This window comes from Mus musculus, chromosome 17 (assembly GCF_000001635.26).
Source record: "Mus musculus strain C57BL/6J chromosome 17, GRCm38.p6 C57BL/6J".
Taxonomy (NCBI): domain Eukaryota; kingdom Metazoa; phylum Chordata; class Mammalia; order Rodentia; family Muridae; genus Mus; species Mus musculus.
This window is the reverse complement of record NC_000083.6, coordinates 91,531,778-91,549,300: the sequence shown is the minus strand read 5'-3', so window position 1 is coordinate 91,549,300 and position 17,523 is coordinate 91,531,778.

Below are 17,523 nucleotides of genomic sequence, written 5' to 3'. Positions count from 1 at the left end.
GCCAGCTCTCAAAGCAGAGCCTTGTGCAGCACCTCAGCCGTCCTTGCTTCCTAGAGGTGCTCATGGCTGCTCAGCTCAAGGTCAGATGTTTGCCCAGATTAGGATTCCAGTCTCCATCCTGGTATAACCACACCCCAAACCTTCTTTTCAGTACCCCAGGTTCTCTCCAAAGCTGCTGGCTAGAAAGCAGATCCTACTTGTTGTCTGAGAGCTTCAGGGTGCAGGACCTGAAGGCCATTAGCATACAGTGGCCCAAGACCTTCCTGAAGGCCCTGGCTACAACCCAAGATAGGGATACCAAAATATAAAAGATAAAATGAAAGCAAACAAAGAAAACCCATGCCAGGTTCTCCCTGGGGTGTCCTGAGCTGTGCGTCTGGTACCATAACAGCCTTGGGAAGGTGGGGAGCTATTTTCCGATAAGGCCTTGAATAGAAAGTAAACATCTCATCTTAGGTCCCATCAAGCAGGGTATTTCAAGTCCTCCAGAAAAACAAAAGCACGAGGAGCCTTCCTTCTGTAGAAAAGCCCTGTGATGGTACAAATGCCTGCTACGGCGCCCTGCGCAGTAATAGACACTCTGCATAAATTAATAACTTACAAGTTCCTGAGCAAGTACACAAAGCACCACAGCACAGCACCGATGCCAGTGGCTCCAGGGTCTGGAGAGAATGGTGTTTTAAACACTTTAGAAACTCGGAAAGTTGGTACAACAACAACTCCAATGGAGTTGAAGATAGTACAAACTTCTGTCTTCACTGTTGAGGACCGGTCTGGGCTGGCTTCTCACTTGATATAGGCATTGTGGGAAGGTCTGGGTACTTGATGCTTAGGGGCAGGTCTGATGGGGGCTGGGCGGTGCCCAGGTTCCTGCTGCCCTGGGGTCCTCACCAAGGCACTAGTGAGCCGAGAAGTCCTGCTCAGTGGATCAGCAGGCAGAGGCTTCTGAGGAGGACTGGGTTTTCGGATGCCCTGGGCCTGCCTGACTGCAGGACTGGCGGGCAGGGGCCTGGCAGGGCCACTGGGTGCACGTGGGGTCTGGTGGAGAGGCAGGAGCACTCGCTGAGGTGACTGAAGCTGTGGGACGGCTCGAGCGTCGAGGGGCCTGCTGATGTCCATGTTCTGGCATTTCAGCGAGTGCCTGTCCTTGGGGGTATTGAAAAGAAGGTTTGGGGTGTGGTTATACCAGGATGGAGACTGGAATCCTAATCTGGGCAAACATCTGACCTTGAGCTGAGCAGCCATGAGCACCTCTAGGAAGCAAGGACGGCTGAGGTGCTGCACAAGGCTCTGCTTTGAGAGCTGGCAGGGGCTTCTCTCTGGCTGCCCTTTGCAGAGTGCTAGCTGGCATGGCATGTTGTTTACATCGGGAACAGTGGTTTCCCGATGGAATCCCGGGTTTCAGCACCAATTCTTACGTGTGCCCAACTGGCCAGGAAGAACGACGCTGCAACAGGATCCTTCTGCACACGTTTATTCAGTCCTGTTTCTTCTTGTTTATATCTCTCGTTTATATCTCCCTTGTTTATATCTCCCTTGTTTATATCTCCCTTGTTTTTATATCTCCCTTGTTTTTATATCTCCTCCGAACCCTGGGCCTCTCACTCTTTTATACTCTCAGTTCCCATCCACGCACAGCAGGCCACGCCACCTCACCAGGCATGCAGCTTCAGCTAATCAGGGCAGCAGGGGCAAATCTCCACCAAATTGGATTCACCTGTATCCTGGTACACCTGCGCAGCACTCAAGATGTTTGTGTCTTATATGAGGAAGTCAGGTGCAAGTCATATGACTTAGCTGCAGTCCCTGGCGCCTTTAGGACTGCCGCCACACCTGCTCCTAACATATGGGCCTTGAATTCCTGATCTTTCCAAGACTTTTATAACGAATGGGTGTTGGATTTTGTCAAATGCTTTCTCAGCATCTAACGAGATGATCATGTGGTTTTTGTCTTTGAGTTTGTTTATATACTGGATTACATTGATGGATTTCCGTATATTGAACCATCCCTGCATCCCTGGGATGAAACCTACTTGGTCAGGATGGATGATTGTTTTGATGTGTTCTTGGATTCGGTTAGCAAGAACTTTATTGAGGATCTTTGCATCGATATTCATAAGGCAAATTGGTCTGAAGTTCTCTTTCTTTGTTGGGTCTTTTTGTGGTTTAGGTATCAGAGTAATTGTGGCTTCATAGAATGAGTTGGGTAGAGTACATTCTGTTTCTATTTTGTGGAATAGTTTGTGAAGAATTGGGATTAAGTCTTCTTTGAAGGTCTGATAGAACTCTGCACTATACCCATCTGGTCCTGGGCTTTTTTTGGCTGGGAGACTATTGATAACTGCTTCTATTTCTTTAGGTGATATGGGACTGTTTAGATGGTCAACTTGATCTTGATTCAACTTTGGTACCTGGTATCTGTCCAGAAATTTGTCCATTTCGTCCAGGTTTTCTGGTTTTGTTGAGTATAGCCTTCTGTAGAAGGATCTGATGGTATTATGGTTTTCTTCAGGATCTGTTGTTATGTTTCCCTTTTTATTTCTGATTTTGTTAATTAGGATACTTTCTCTGTGCCCTCTAGTGAGTCTGTCTAAGGGTTTATCTATCTTGTTGATTTTCTCAAAGAACCAGCTCCTCGATTGGTTGATTCTTTGAATAGTTCTTCTTGTTTCCACTTGGTTGATTTTACCCCTGAGTTTGATGATTTCCTGCCTTCTACTCCGCTTGGGTGAATTTGCTTCCTTTTGTTTTAGAGCTTTATGTGTGTTGTCAAGCTGCTAGTGTGTGCTCTCTCTAGTTTTTTTTTTAGAGGCACTCAGAGCTATGAGTTTTCCTCTTAGAAATGCTTTCATTGTGTCCCATAAGTTTGGGTATGTTGTGGCTTCATTTTCATTAAACTCCAAAAAGTCCTTAATTTCTTTCTTTATTCCTCCCTTGACTGAGGAATCATTGAGAAGAGTGTTGTTCAGTTTCCATGTGAATGTTGGCTTTCTATTATTTATTTTGTTATTGAAGAACAGCCTTAGTCCATGGTGATCTGATAGGATGCATGGGACAATTTCAACATTTTTGTATATGTTGAGGCTTGTTTCTTGACCAATTATGTGGTCAATTTTGGAGAAGGTACCATGAGGTGCTGAGAAGAAGTTATATCCTTTTGTTTTAGGATAAAATGTTCTGTAGATATCTGTTAAGTCCATTTGTTTCATCACTTCTGTTAGTTTCACTGTGTCCCTGTTTAGTTTCTGTTTCCATGATCTGTCCATTGGTGAAGGTGGTGTGTTGAAATCTCCCACTATTATTGTGTGAGGTGCAATGTGTGCTTTGAGCTTTAATAAGGTGTCTTTAATGAATGTGGCTGCCCTTGCATTTGGAACATAGATATTCAGAATTGAGAGTTCCTCTTGGAAGATTTTAGCTTTGATGAGTATGAAGTGCCCCTCCTTGTCTTTTTTGATGACTTTGGGTTGGAAGTCGATTTTGTTAGATATTAGAATGGCTACTCCAGCTTGTTTCTTCATACCATTTGCTTGGAAAATTGTTTTCCAGCCTTTCATTCTGAGGTAGTGTCTATCTTTTTCTCTGAGATGAGTTTCCTGTAGGCAGCAAAATGTTGGGTCTATCTTGTGTAGCCAGTTTGTTAGTCTATATCTTTTTATTGGGGAGTTGAGTCCACTGATATTATGAGATATTAAGGAAAAGTAATTGTTGCTTCCCGTGTCTTCTTTTAGGTTTGTTGAGGGATTATCTTCTTGCTTTTTCTAGGGCGTGATTTCCGTTTTTGTATTGGTTTTTTTCTGTTATTATCCTTTGAAGGGCTGGATTCGTGGAAAGATAATGTGTGAATTTGGTTTTGTCGTGGAATACTTTGGTTTCTCCATCTATGGTAATTGAGAGTTTGGCTGGGTATAGTAGCCTGGGCTGGAATTTGTGTTCTCTTAGTGTCTGTATAACATCTGTCCAGGCTCTTCTGGCTTTCATAGTCTCTGGTGAAAAATCTGGTGTAATTCTGATATGCTTGCCTTTATATGTTACTTGACTTTTTCCCTTACTGCTTTTAGTATTCTATCTTTATTTAGTGCATTTGTTGTTTTGATTATTATGTGTCGGGGGGAATTTCTTTTCTGGTCCAGTCTATTTGGAGTTCTGTAGGCTTCTTGTATGTTCATGGTCATCTCTTTCTTTAGATTTGGGAAGTTTTCTTCTATAATTTTGTTGAAGATATTTGCTGGCCCTTTAAGTTGAAAATCTTCATTCTCAACCACTCCTATTATCCATTGGTTTGTTCTTCTCATTGTGTCCTGGATTTCCTGGATGTTTTGAGTTAAGATCTTTTTGCATTTTCCATTTTCTGTTATATTTCTTTTATAGTGAACAAAGACAACAAACTATAGTAATATTAATTGGTCCTACAATGCTGTCAAAAATAAAAATGTAATGCCAAGTATTGTTGCTGCTGTAGATATTTGAGGATATGGTATATATGCCTCAGTTTTAAAATTGCAATCTGACTCAGCCCACTGTTGAAGCTTTAATTTCATATTAATAAAGAAGCACTTATTGAACTGAATATCAAAATTCTATTTTAAAAAATATTTTATAGTTTTATTCAAATAAAATTCATTTTATTATAACTATTTATGTTTTCCTTTGTGTTTTTAACAACATTCTCTTGTAACAGCAAACCATAACACTAATCCATAGTGAGAGAATACATTCCTGTCTGTCAAACAGCAGTCAGTGCCCTGAACTACCTCTGTGTAAATAGACCAATCTGGGTTTAGCTACCATATAAAATGGAATTCTAACACTTTTTCCGAAAACTTACTCTACCTGTAACTTAGGTACTTTGTCCTTAATAAAGTTTATTTTCATTTAAATGGAAGAATATTACAATATCTTATATGCTGTGAGAATAAAAAATCCTAGCCTTTAATGAATTTACTTAGGTTGGAGAAGGAAGAACAGTTTTTTATTACCAATGTAAATATTAAATTTGCTTCGTATTTCTGTTGTTAATTTATTATTATATTAGTTGATCTACAAAATAACAAGTTTTGTTAAGAGTCTTGGAATTTAAAAATTAATGTAGAACACTTTCAGTATGAGAAAGGTAAGAGCTAGCATCGTCATGACTAAATATCTTGCTACATATACGGTGTTATTATTATGACAAGTGTGCCTGTCATGCTGCATGCCACATGCTGTCTCACACTGTTTTATTATGCATATTTAGGGTCAGAAAAAATTGATGGTTTGTCTGGTGGGAAAGTGTTATGAAAGCCCAATAACACTAGTTGAATTACAAAAGATGAATGAATGAAAAGGCAGATAAATTTATCTGAAGCAGAAGCAGCAACACTTTCTTTATTTGATAAAAGTGATATAAATTCATATATTAGAAAAGACTAGCAAAATCAAAAATAGATCAACAAAAACATATTAGACATATTCAAAGTGCCAAATTACAAACAAATAAATAAGTAAATAAATAGGTTGGAAACATCCACAGGAATATTAAACATCAGAACACAAAAACAGAATCATTTCATATCTTAACAGAAATTATGGCAACTGGAACTGATAGAATAGCCTACACAATGTACAAACAGTATTGTGTGTGTGTGTGTGTGTGTGTGTGTGTGTGTGTGTGTGTGAATAATGAAGTTTAAATTTCCAAAGTGGTTGTAGCAGTCTGTAATCCTGCCATCAATGGAGGATCATTCCTCTTTCTCACCATCCTTGTAAATATGTGCTGTCACTTTATCTTAGCCGTTCTGATTGGTATAAGGTGGAATCTCAGGGTCATTTTGATTTGCATAAGTAAGGACTTTGAACATTTCTTTAAGTGCTTCTCAGTCATTCAATATGCCTTTATTGTTTTGCTTTGCCTTTCCCTGATGACTAAGGAGGTTGAGCATTTAAGACCATCTTAGCCATTCAGTATTCCTCAGTTGAGAATTCTTTGTTTAGCTCTGTACTGCATTTTTAAATAGACTTATTTGGTTCTCTGGAGTCTAATAGCTTGAGTTCCTTGTATATTTTGGATATTATCCCTCTATCTGATATAGGATTGGTAAAGATCTTTTCCCAATCTGTGTATTGCTGTTTTGCCCTATTGACAGTGCCCTTGACCTTACAGAAGCCTTTCAATCTTATGAGGCTCCATTTGTCAATTTTTGATTTTGGGCATAAGCTATTGGTGTTCTGTTCAGGAAATTTTCTCCTGTGCCCATGTTCCCCACTTTATTTTCTATTACTTTCAGTGTATCTAGTTTTATGTGGAGGTTCTTGATCTACTTGGACTTGAGCTTTGTACAAGGAGATAGAAATGGACTGATTTGCATTCTTCTACATGCTAACTCCCATTTGAACCAGCACCATTTGTTGTAAATGCTGTCTTTTTTCCACTGGATGGTTGTTGGGCCCTATTTTGACCTTGGTTTAAGCCTTGAGGACAAACCCAAGCCTGTCTCAAGTTTCTGCAGCCTTGTGGGAGAACCTAAGCCCAGCTTGAGTTTTGAGACCTGTCTGTCACTTCTGTATCAGGATGAATCAACAAGACCAGTTTGGCCCTGCCTTTGTCCCACTGTTTTTGATGTAGAGCTTTGCCATTGGCCCTGTCAGTCACTCCATATCCTCTGTCACCCTTCCCTGCCTCCTATGTCATCTTATCCTACCAAAAGTCCCCCTACCTATGTTTCAAACTTATATAAGGGAAAGGCTGATGCCATAAAGTGTAGTTCCTGCTTCAACCAGACTCCTGACTCACTGTGTTTCTTTTGGACCATCAACACTCACCATCCCGCTCAGCCCGAGAGTGATCCAGGACTGGGACTTCTCTCCTCTTGCCTGGACCTGCTGGCAGGGAGCCTGCAGATGGTTTTAGCGCCTTTGTCAAAGATCAAGTGACCATAGGTGTCTGGGTTCATTTCTGGGTCTTCAGTGAGAGTACACCTCACACCATTCAGAATGGCTAAGATCAAAACCTCAGGTGATAGGAGATGCTGGGGAGGATGTGGAGAAAGAGGAACTCCTCCATTGCTTTGGGATTGCAAGCTGCTACAACCACTCTGGAAACCAGTTTGCTGGTGCCTCAGAAACTGGACATAATACAACCTAAGGGCCCAGCAATACCACTCCTGGGCATATACCCAGAAGATACACCAATATGTAATGAGGACACATACTCCATCCACTATGTAGCATAGCAGCCTTGTTCATAATAACAAGAAGCTGGAAAGAACCCAGATGTCCCTCAACAGAGGAATAGATACAGAAAATGTGGTACATTTACACAATGGATTTCTATTCAGCTATTAAAAACAATGAATTTGTGAAATTCTTACGCAAATTGATGGAACTAGAAAATATGTTCAGTGAGAAAATCCAATCATAAAATAACATACATGGTATACACTCACAGATAAGTGAATATTAGCCCAAAATCTCAGAATACCCAATATACAATTCAGAGACCACATGAAGCCCAAGAAGAAGGAAGACCAAAATGTGGTCTTTGTGGATACTTTGGTCCTTCTTAGAAGGGAGAACAAACTACCCATTGGAGGAGATAAAAAAAAAAGTGGAGCAGAGACTGAAGGAAAGGCCATCTAGAGATTGCCCTACCTAGGGATCCATCCCATATACAGTCACCAAACCCAGACACTATTGTGGATGCAAAGAAACGCTGGCTGACAAGAGCCTCATATAGCTGTCTCCTGAGAGGCTCTGCCAGTTCCTGACAAATACAGAGGTGGATGTTCTCAGCAAGCATTGTACTGAACACAGGTCCCCCAATGGAGGAGCTACTGGAAGGACTCAAGGAGCTTCAGGGGTTTGTAGCCCCATAGGTAGAAAAAGAATATGAACCAACCAGTACTCCCAGAGCACCTAGGGACTTAACCATCAACCATAAAGTACACATGAGGGGACCCATAACTCCAGCCGTGTATGTAGCAGAGGATGGCCCTGTCAATGGGAGGAGAGGCCCTTGGTCCTGTGAAGGTGTGATGCCCTAGTCACACCAGGAAGCATGAGTGGGTGGGTTGGTAAGCAACAGAAGGGAGGATAGGGGAGTTGAGGAGGGGAAACCAGGAAAGGGGATAACATTTGAAATGTAAATAAAATAAATATACAATATTAGAAAAAGATTCCTCTGTTGTGAATTTTCTGTTTAGCTCTATACACCTTTTTTTTTTTTTTTGAGATTAGCTTCTTGAGTTCTTTATACATTTTGAATATTAGCCTGTTACTGGATGTGTGGTTAGTGAAGATATTTTTTTCCAATCTGCAAGTTGCTGATTTGTGCTATTGACTATATTGTGCTATTAAATAAAATGTTATTTCACAAAGTCAGTGATAATATTATAAATATTTTCCAAAATGGAGTTATTTAACTCCATATCTTAGAACTCAGAGGGCTGTTGAAGTCTGGTCTTGCTATCTATTGTAATACTAAGTGCAGTCCCATAAGACTTGAGTTTATAGGCAGACTCAAGTGACCCTGACCCCAAGTTATTTCTGATTCATAAATAAAAATGCCAACAGCCAATAGCTGGGCAGAAAGAACATAATAGTTGTTTATATTTCCCAGGGTTGGAGTTAGCAGAAAACCCCAAGGAAAAGAAAAGGGTTAGGCAGGAGGAAGGAAAAGCTACCATACTTTAGGTAAGCCATAAAAACGTGGCTCTGAGGGGTGACCAATTGGAGTTAAGTACAGTCAAGATGAAACATAGTAAGTAGTTAAGTAATAACTCAGGGTTATCAATCGAAAAGAAGATTCTAATATCATAGAGGGTAGGTATATGCACAGTTATTGAGCTATTTATGACTTATTGTATGTGTCTTTTATCTCAATTTTTAAGGCAGGGTAGAAACACTTGAAAATAGTTTCTACAACATTGGCAACAAGATATTATTTGGAAATAAGTCTAAGTTGACTAGCACAAGTTCAGTCATCAAATTTCTGTTGATTTTTTTTTTAATTTCCACCCCTCTTTGATACATATTCCACAATAGAAAACAATGATTTCATATATATGTGCACATTCACCTCTCTCCTCCCTTCAACTCCTGGTAGAAGCAGCAGAATTACTTTACATGGGTTCTGGTGATTTGTGCCCAAGTCCTCATAGTTGTGTGGCAAGTGCTTCTACAGACTTAACCATTCTCTCTATCCCACTTTTTACTCTTTCTTATTGTATGTTCACAGGGTTTATATGGAGTCTATATATGCTGCAATAGTAAAGACACTGGTTTCACTCATAAGTTTTGGATACAACAAAAATCATTTTCATTCTTCCTGAAATGGCATTATACTGCTACAATTTATCCACAGGAAAATTCATGCCTCAGGAAAAAAAAAAAAACATTTATCAATATTGAGTATACTTTGAAACAGCAGTGACAGAATACCACCACTGGGAAGTAAAATAGGAATGTTTGTTATAATGCACACCATGTATGTGTTGTCTACTATTTTACATAAAATGCTACATCAGTTAGTTCATCTCATCTCATAACCTATCTTGTGTAAGATGTGTTTGTTGCATGTTTCATGTTTTAACTGCTTCTGGTGAGGACAAATATATTCAATTAGCTTCCTACATTTATATTATATAATTAGACAAGTTTTGAAATACCTACATGCTCATGGCACTATAATACTATTCAAGGTGATGAACATATCTGTCGCCCAACCAAGTTTCCTTGTATCCTACTTGTGTTTTCCCTCCTTCTTTCTCATATCAAATCACTAGACAGACAGAACTTTATTATTCATTATGGAATATATAGTCATCTCTTTATAGAATTGCATATGAATATAGCCATACACTATGGACACCTTTTAGGCTTCTATTTTACAGATCACTCATTTTGTGACTATCAATACTCTTCCATTTTAAAGCTCCATAGCAACCCATTATATAAATGGGTCAATTTTTTAAGCTACTCATATATACATAAGAATATCTTCTAGTTTGAGGTTATGGATATGTGATAGATCATGAACATTGCTATGAAAAAACCCCGTATACACATGTCTTCACACTTCTAAATAAATACCACGGCGTGGAAATACAGAGCAGATAGCTGAAGTAGCTCATGAACTTCCAAGATTTCCGAAGTTAGTGTAAAATTGTATGTTCCTACAAAAAGATTATAATTGTACTTTAGCTACATCTTCCCAAAATATTTCAAACTTATAATCATTATATTTTTTAACAGTTTGTACTCGCATAACATTTTGGGTTGCTTTTCTGCTTTCATTATAGTCCATTGCTCTCACCCACTGGAGTTTATCTGACAATGAACTCTCTTTGGTGAGCATCTCTTGTCCATAGTTATCAAGTTTTAGCTGGTCGTTAATACTGTGATGCTGCAGATTTTTTTTTTCATTTCAGACACATTTACTAAACTTATTTTTTACTTCTAACATTTGATGTTGGAGACAAGGCCTTCTTTTGTCTCTCAGACTGCTCTTAAATTATGTGTGAAGACCCGTTGGCCTCCAACATATACTCCTCAGCAGTGCCTTAAAATATAAAAGTGCTACCATAGGCCTTTGGTGTCACAAAGAAGTATTTCTTATCTAAAGCTTGGTTACAAAGCTTGTTTCCCATGATGCACTTTAATTTATGTTCTCAAGAATGTGCAGGGACTTCCAGTTGGCTGCCACACTTCGCCCCATTAATATTATTGTACATAGTATAACACATTTTTAAAGTCTTTATTATGATTCTATGTGTATGTGTGTTTGTCAGCATATATGTAACTGCACCACATGTGAGCCTTATGCTTTTCAGACAAGAGGTGGTTTTTTAGGTCCCCTGGGACTAGAGTTTGCCATTTAGTACCTAAGACTGAACTTATCACCTCGCCAAAAACAACAATTGAGCTTAACTGCTGAGCCAAATCCTCAGCCCTCTAATAACAGATTTTATAAGAGATTGGTAATTTGCAGTCCAAGTATTTTATCTCTGTGTAATCATGCTGCCTTTCATTTCTTTTTGTTGACTTATTATACTTAAAACAGCATCCAATCTTAGGTAGAAGTAGGAAATCAGAAGACCCCATGTCATAGTTGAATAACTAGTTTCTTTTTTAGTTTTCACTCAAATAGTAAGAAAACAAACTCTGAGTGAATATGAAAGGAATATATTTTGAATTCCTTTAAAATAAAGATGTGCTTTATGACATAAAGTAAAATTGATATTGAAGGTTTCTATGCCTTTTAAAAAATAATGTTTTGTTTGTTTGAGAGATACATCTATGTATGCTTAATATAGTTAAGTATTTATATTAAAAGTTCATTTCTTTTATTTTTGTTTCTATTTAGTGTGTTTGTGTGCATATGTGTCTGTGAATATGTTTCTGGGTGTGGGTGAGTGTGGGTGTGTGTGGGTGGGTGTACACTGAGGTTCTATGTGGAGAGCAGAAAACAACTTGCAAGACTGTTGTGTGAGCAGTGATGGTAGGGGTCATTTTTGCCTCCAACCAAATAAACTCCTGAGATGATACCACATATCACTAGGTTGGAGGGAGCAGCTTTACCACCACACAACCTCTTGGGGCCTAAAGTTTCTCCCTTTTAAATAGAATACAGTTAATTCCAATTTTCTTTTTTTCTTCTTCCCTTCAATTCTAAAGAAAATATTTATTACAGATGGCTTTCCATTGAAATAAAGATGCCTGTTTGAAGTAATCCTATTGAAGACCATGTATATAGATGATTTAAAATAGACTCCTAATAGGTTGCAAACAGAATCAACTATTCAAAACTACTAATTTCCTTTTTTGAATTTTCACATTGAGGCTGGCAGAAAAACAGCATTATATCAACTCACTTCAAAAAGAAACTCTCACAGGCTCTTTCTCCACAGTGCTTTTCCTCCCTTCTCTTCTGCCTCTCCCCCCCATCCCCCCCATAGATCTCCCTCTTCCTTCCCCACCCAAGGGGTATGTAGATTAAACCAAGGGCTTCATGCATACTTACCATGAATTAACCCACTAAGCTATAGTCTAAAAATTACTATATAGTACTAAAAACTTTTATATACTACTATAAAATTTCAATGTATTTTTATTTGCTCATTGGTTTTTTTTTTCCCCTTTGAGTAAAAAGAGATAATTTTTTTCTCAGATAACAAACTCAGGTTAAAGTTTTTCCTCCCTCTATACCTTCCAATTTCTCCTTTCCAACCCTAATATCCACTCATATATATGCACCATATTGACTTTCTGAGTCTGGGATGCCTTACTCCAAATGATATTTTTTTCAAGTTCCATAGATTTAGCTGCAAATTTCATGATTTCATTTTTTAACAGCAGAATATTGAGTTTCCTTTTGAGAATTCTGTTTGGATTTCTACCTTACTCTTTAATTGGGTTATTTGTTTTCTTGATATCAAGCTTTTAACATCTTTATATATTGTAGACTTTTAATTCAGCAACATGGTACCTCTGTCAAGGTATCATATCCAAAGATCTTCCAGGTCTGTGTGATCTGGCTGGAATACAGACATGCCTTTAGTACACACCTTTAATTCCAGACAATGGCATGTCATTAAGGGTCATACAAAGTGTTGAATCAGAGAAAGATTTGACAGGTGACTTGAAGATGGGATAAGCCCAACTATCATGAGGAAGTGACAGGGAAGACATTGCTGAAGAACAGTGCAGGAATGAATGAGGCTATACGTAATTAGAATATACCCTGGTGTCTGATCTCAAGAGGATTCTGGTAAGGACTGAGAGTTGGAAACTGATGAATGTGAATCCCAGCCCTGTGAACATGATATCATGTGTCAGGTTGCTCTTAAGGCCTACTTCCATGATTCCTTGCAGATCACTGTGAACTGAACTTTGATGGATGTGCCAGTCAGCTCTATCTCCATAGAGGTATATGTGTAGATGGATGAAACAGTTACAACTGTGATAACAGGAGAGTGGATTTACTGGGATATCCTGTAATGCTTTGACTCCTTTTAATTGGTGAAAGACTTGTCACAAAGATACAAGATGTGTAAGTATTTTAGACTGTGGGTTAGAAATGGGGTCCATATCTAACGACTTCTTTTGTGATTAGGTTACCTCACTAAGGATGATATCCTCCAGATACATCCATTTGCCCAAGAATTTCATAAATCCACTGTTTTTAATAGCTGAGTAGTATTCCATTGTGTAAATGTACCACATTTTCTGTATCCATTCCTTTGTTGAGGGACATCTGGGTTCTTTCCAGCTTCTGGCTATTATAAATAAGGCTGCTATGAACATAGTGGAGCATGTGTTCTTATTACAAGTTGGAACATCTTCTGGATATATGCCCAGCAGAGGTAGAATACCCAAGATACAATTTGCAAAACACAAGAAAATCAAGAAGAGGGAAGACTAACGTGTGAATACTTCATTCCTCCTTAGTATAAGTCACAAAATACCCATGAAATGAGTTACAGAGACAAATTTTGGAGCTAAGACAAAAGGATGGACTATCCAGAGACTACCCCACCCAGGGATCCATCCCATAATCAGTCACCAAACCCAGACACTATTGCATATGCCAGCAAGATTTTGCTGAAGGCACGCTGATATAGCTGTCTCTTGTGAGGCTATGCCAGTGCCTGGCAAATACAGAAGTGGATGCTCACAGTCATCTATAGGATGGAACACAGGACCCTCAATGGAGAAGCTAGAGAAAGCACCCAAGGAGCTGAAGGGGTCTGCAACCTTATAGGTGGAAAAAGAAAATGAACTAACCAGTATCCCCAGAGCTGGTGTCTCTAGCTGCATATGTAGCAGAAGATGGCCTAGTCGGCCATCACTGGGAAGAGAGGCCCCTTGGTCTTGCAAACTTTATATGCCCCGTTACAAGGGAATGCCAGGGCAAAAAAGTGGGAGTGGATGGGTAGGGGAGCAGGGTGGGGGGAGGGTATAGGGAACTTTCGGGATAGTATTTGAAATGCAAATAAAGAAAATATCTAATAAAAAAGAAACAAGAAAAAGAAAGGAAAGGAGAGGAGAGGGGAGGGGAGGGGAGGGGAGGGGAGGAGAGGAGAGGAGAGGAGAGGAGAGGAGAGGAGAGGAGAGGAGAGGAGAGGAGAGGAGAGGAGAGGAGAGGAGAGGAGAGGAGAGGAGAGGAGAGGAAAGGAAAGGAAAGGAAAGGAAAGGAAAGGAAAGGAAAGGAAAGGAAAGGAAAGGAAAGGAAAGGAAAGGAAAGGAAAGGAAAGAGGGAAAGGAAAGAAGTGGGGTCCAGGATCTGCTCGAGGCTAGGGCTGTTGGGTGGCTGTGAGGAGCCGCAGGAGCCTGCTCTGGGCTTGGGGAAGGTGGTGCAGTCTTACTGCTGGGAAGAAACTTCTTGATCGTTTGGGTTGCTTGGCTTGAGCGTGCAGGGAGACCTCTGGGCTGGAGATTAGACCGGCTCTTTAGAGAAAGACTTACTCAATTGCTCCAGTATGTCTGGTCCAGATGAGAAGAGTCAGTCTATGGTTTTAAGTCATTTACTGTAGAAAGGCAGAGCAAGGAAGAGAGTAGATAAGTGGAGGCTGGCCTTGGCCTTTTGGAGAGAGGGAGTAAGGGAGGGTGAGAAAGAGGGTGAAGGGCGAGAGTAAGAAAGTAGAAGCAAGAGAATAAGAGAGTAAGAGATGGAGGGGAGGGGCAAACAACCCCTTTTATAGAGGGCTTGATCTACCTGGCTCTTGCCAGGTAACTGTGGGGGCGGGCAGAGCATAACTGGCTATTGCCAAGTAACTTTGGGGGTGGAGTTTGGACAGAATACCAGTAGCTTGAGACATTGCCTATGTGACTGTGAGTTCAAAGCTATTCCCCACTTTGTTAAGTTCACTGTCTATGGTTTTATGTTGAGTTCTTTAATCCATTTTGAGTTGAATTTTGTGCTGGGTAGTAAGAATGGATTTATTCACATTCTTCTATGTGCAGACATCCAGTTTGACTACTTGTTTAAGATGCTAACTTTTGTAACTAGTTGTAATTCTTGTTTCTTCATCAAAAATCAGGTTTCCTTAAGTGTGTGGATTTATTTCTGGTTCTTCAATTTGATTCCATTGATTGACATGTCTGTTTTTTGTGCCAATAGCATGCTGTTTTTATTAATATCTCTACAGTACAACTTAAAATCAAGAACAGTGATACCTCTAGGAGTTCTTTTATTATTCAGGATTGGTTTAGCTATATTTGATTTTTTGTTTGTTTGTTTCCATATAAAGGGGGAAATTGTCCTCTCAAGACCAGTGAAAAACTGAGTTAGAATTTGAATGAGAATTGCATTGAATCTGTACATTGCTTCTGGTAGGACTGCCATTTTACTACATTAACCATATGGATTTACGACCATGGAATTTCTTTTCATTTTTGTTTTGTATTCTCTGATTTCTATATTTAGTGTCTTAAAGTACTTATCATACAAGTTTTTGAATTACTTGGTTACAGTCACTTAAAATATTTTATATTGCCCCAGGCTGTTGTGAAAAGTGTTGTATACTGATTTAATTCTTAGTCCATTTTTCATTTGTTTATAAGAAGGGCTACTGATTTTTGTGAGTTAATTTTGTAATCAACTACTATACTGAAAGTGTTTATCAGATGTAGGAGTTTTCCCTTGGAATGTTTAGGGTCACTTAAGTATACTATCATACTATTTGTAAATAAAGAGACTATGATATCTTTCTTTCAAACATGTATTACTCTGATCTCCTTCAGTTGTCTTAGTGCTCTAGCCAAGACTTCAAATTAGATAGTGCATAGGTATTGAGAAAGTGGACAAACTTTTCTTATTTCTGATTTAAGTGGAATTGCTTTAAGATTCTCTCCACTTAAATTGATACTGCCTATGGGCTTGCTGTAAATTATGTAAATGAGGTCAATTATGTTGAATTATACCCCTTGTGTCCCTAATGTCTCCAAGACTTTTATCAGGAAGGGGTGTTAGATTTTTGTCAAAATCCTTTACTGCATCTAATTAGATCATGTAGTATTGTGAGGATTTTTTTTAAATGCAGAATTATAAGAATGTTTTAGGTGGGTTATCAGGGTGCTTCAGATTGTCCACGGCCTGTGATGTGACTATGATTTGTCTCATGCAAGGAGGAACTTGCTTTTGACAGGTACAGATGGTTCCTGAAAGTGTGTGATATTTGGAATTCTGGGGACTTTTCAGAGGATATATTAATGGTAGAGCCAAATAGACTGTTTGGCCAATTGGTGGTAGAATGCTGTTGGATGCCTTTGGTTTCTGATAGTTCCTGTTTGTCCTGTGTAAAGAGATAAAAAGAAGAAATTAAGCACCCAGAGCTGACCCCGTGCTACAGTTCTCCTTACTGCCAGGAGAGAGCTGGGCTCTGGCAGAGTCTGTCAAATATAGAGGCAGATGCTCCCAACAAACCATTGGACTGAGCTCAGAGCCTCCGATGAAGGGGTTGGAAAAGGGACTGAAGGAGTTGAGGGGGTTTGCAGTCCCATGGGGGAGTGGGAGAGCAACACTATAAACCAACTAGATTCCATGGAGCTTCCAGGGACTAGACCACCAACCAAATAGTATACATGGAGGGACCCACAGCTATGGCTGCATATGTGGCAGAGGATGGCCTTGTTGGACATCAATGGGAGAAACGGCCCTTGGGTCTGAGGGTGTTCAATGCCTCAGTGTAGGGGAATGCTAGGGCTGAAAGGCAGAAATGGGTGGATTGGTGGAGGAGCACCCTCATAGAGACAGGGGGTGGGGAATGGGATAGGAGGTTTCTAGAGGGAAGACCTGAAAAGGGAATAAGATTTGAAATGTAAATTAAGAAAATAGCCAATAAAAGTGGAAAAATGAAAGAAAGAAAAAGAGAAGAAGAAGAAATTAGGTATCCTAACAGTGATGACCATACTTGCCCCAAGGAATTCAATGACCCTATTCAGTAGGAGGTAATCTAACAATTTTGTTTCCCCATTTTTCTTATTGTTTTTTTCTCTACTTCCTATGTTAGGGAATTGAGAGGATTGAAGTGAGTAGGGAAGGGTAGAAGAAAAAGAACCTACAAAATAGTAAAAAGACAGGGTTGTGTTTTATAAAAATAAAGAGAGAAGGAATATGTTTGGTGGGGGCAAGGTATGTTGTGGGGGAAAGGGATGCCTCTGCAGGCCCATGCTAAGGCAGCCCTTTCCCATCTGAAGAACCAGCCACATGTCAGTACAGTATAAAATATTTATTCAGTACATGAGAAAGGGAGGGAGGGAGGGAGAGAGAGAGAGAGAGAGAGAGAGAGAGAGAGAGAGAGTAGAGGAGTAGAGGAGTAGAGGAGTAGAGGAGTAGAGGCTGTCCATGAGCATTTAGAGAGAGGGGGGAGGGAAATGTGGTGAGAGACAGTAAGGAGTGGAAGCAAGAGTAAGAGAACAAAAGAGAGAGAGGAGAGGGCAAGCAGCCCCTTTAATAGTGAGTCAGGCATACCTGGTTTTTGCCAGGTAACTATGGGGCAGAGTCTACACTAAATGTCAACAGATAAGTTACATTGTGGTTTTTGT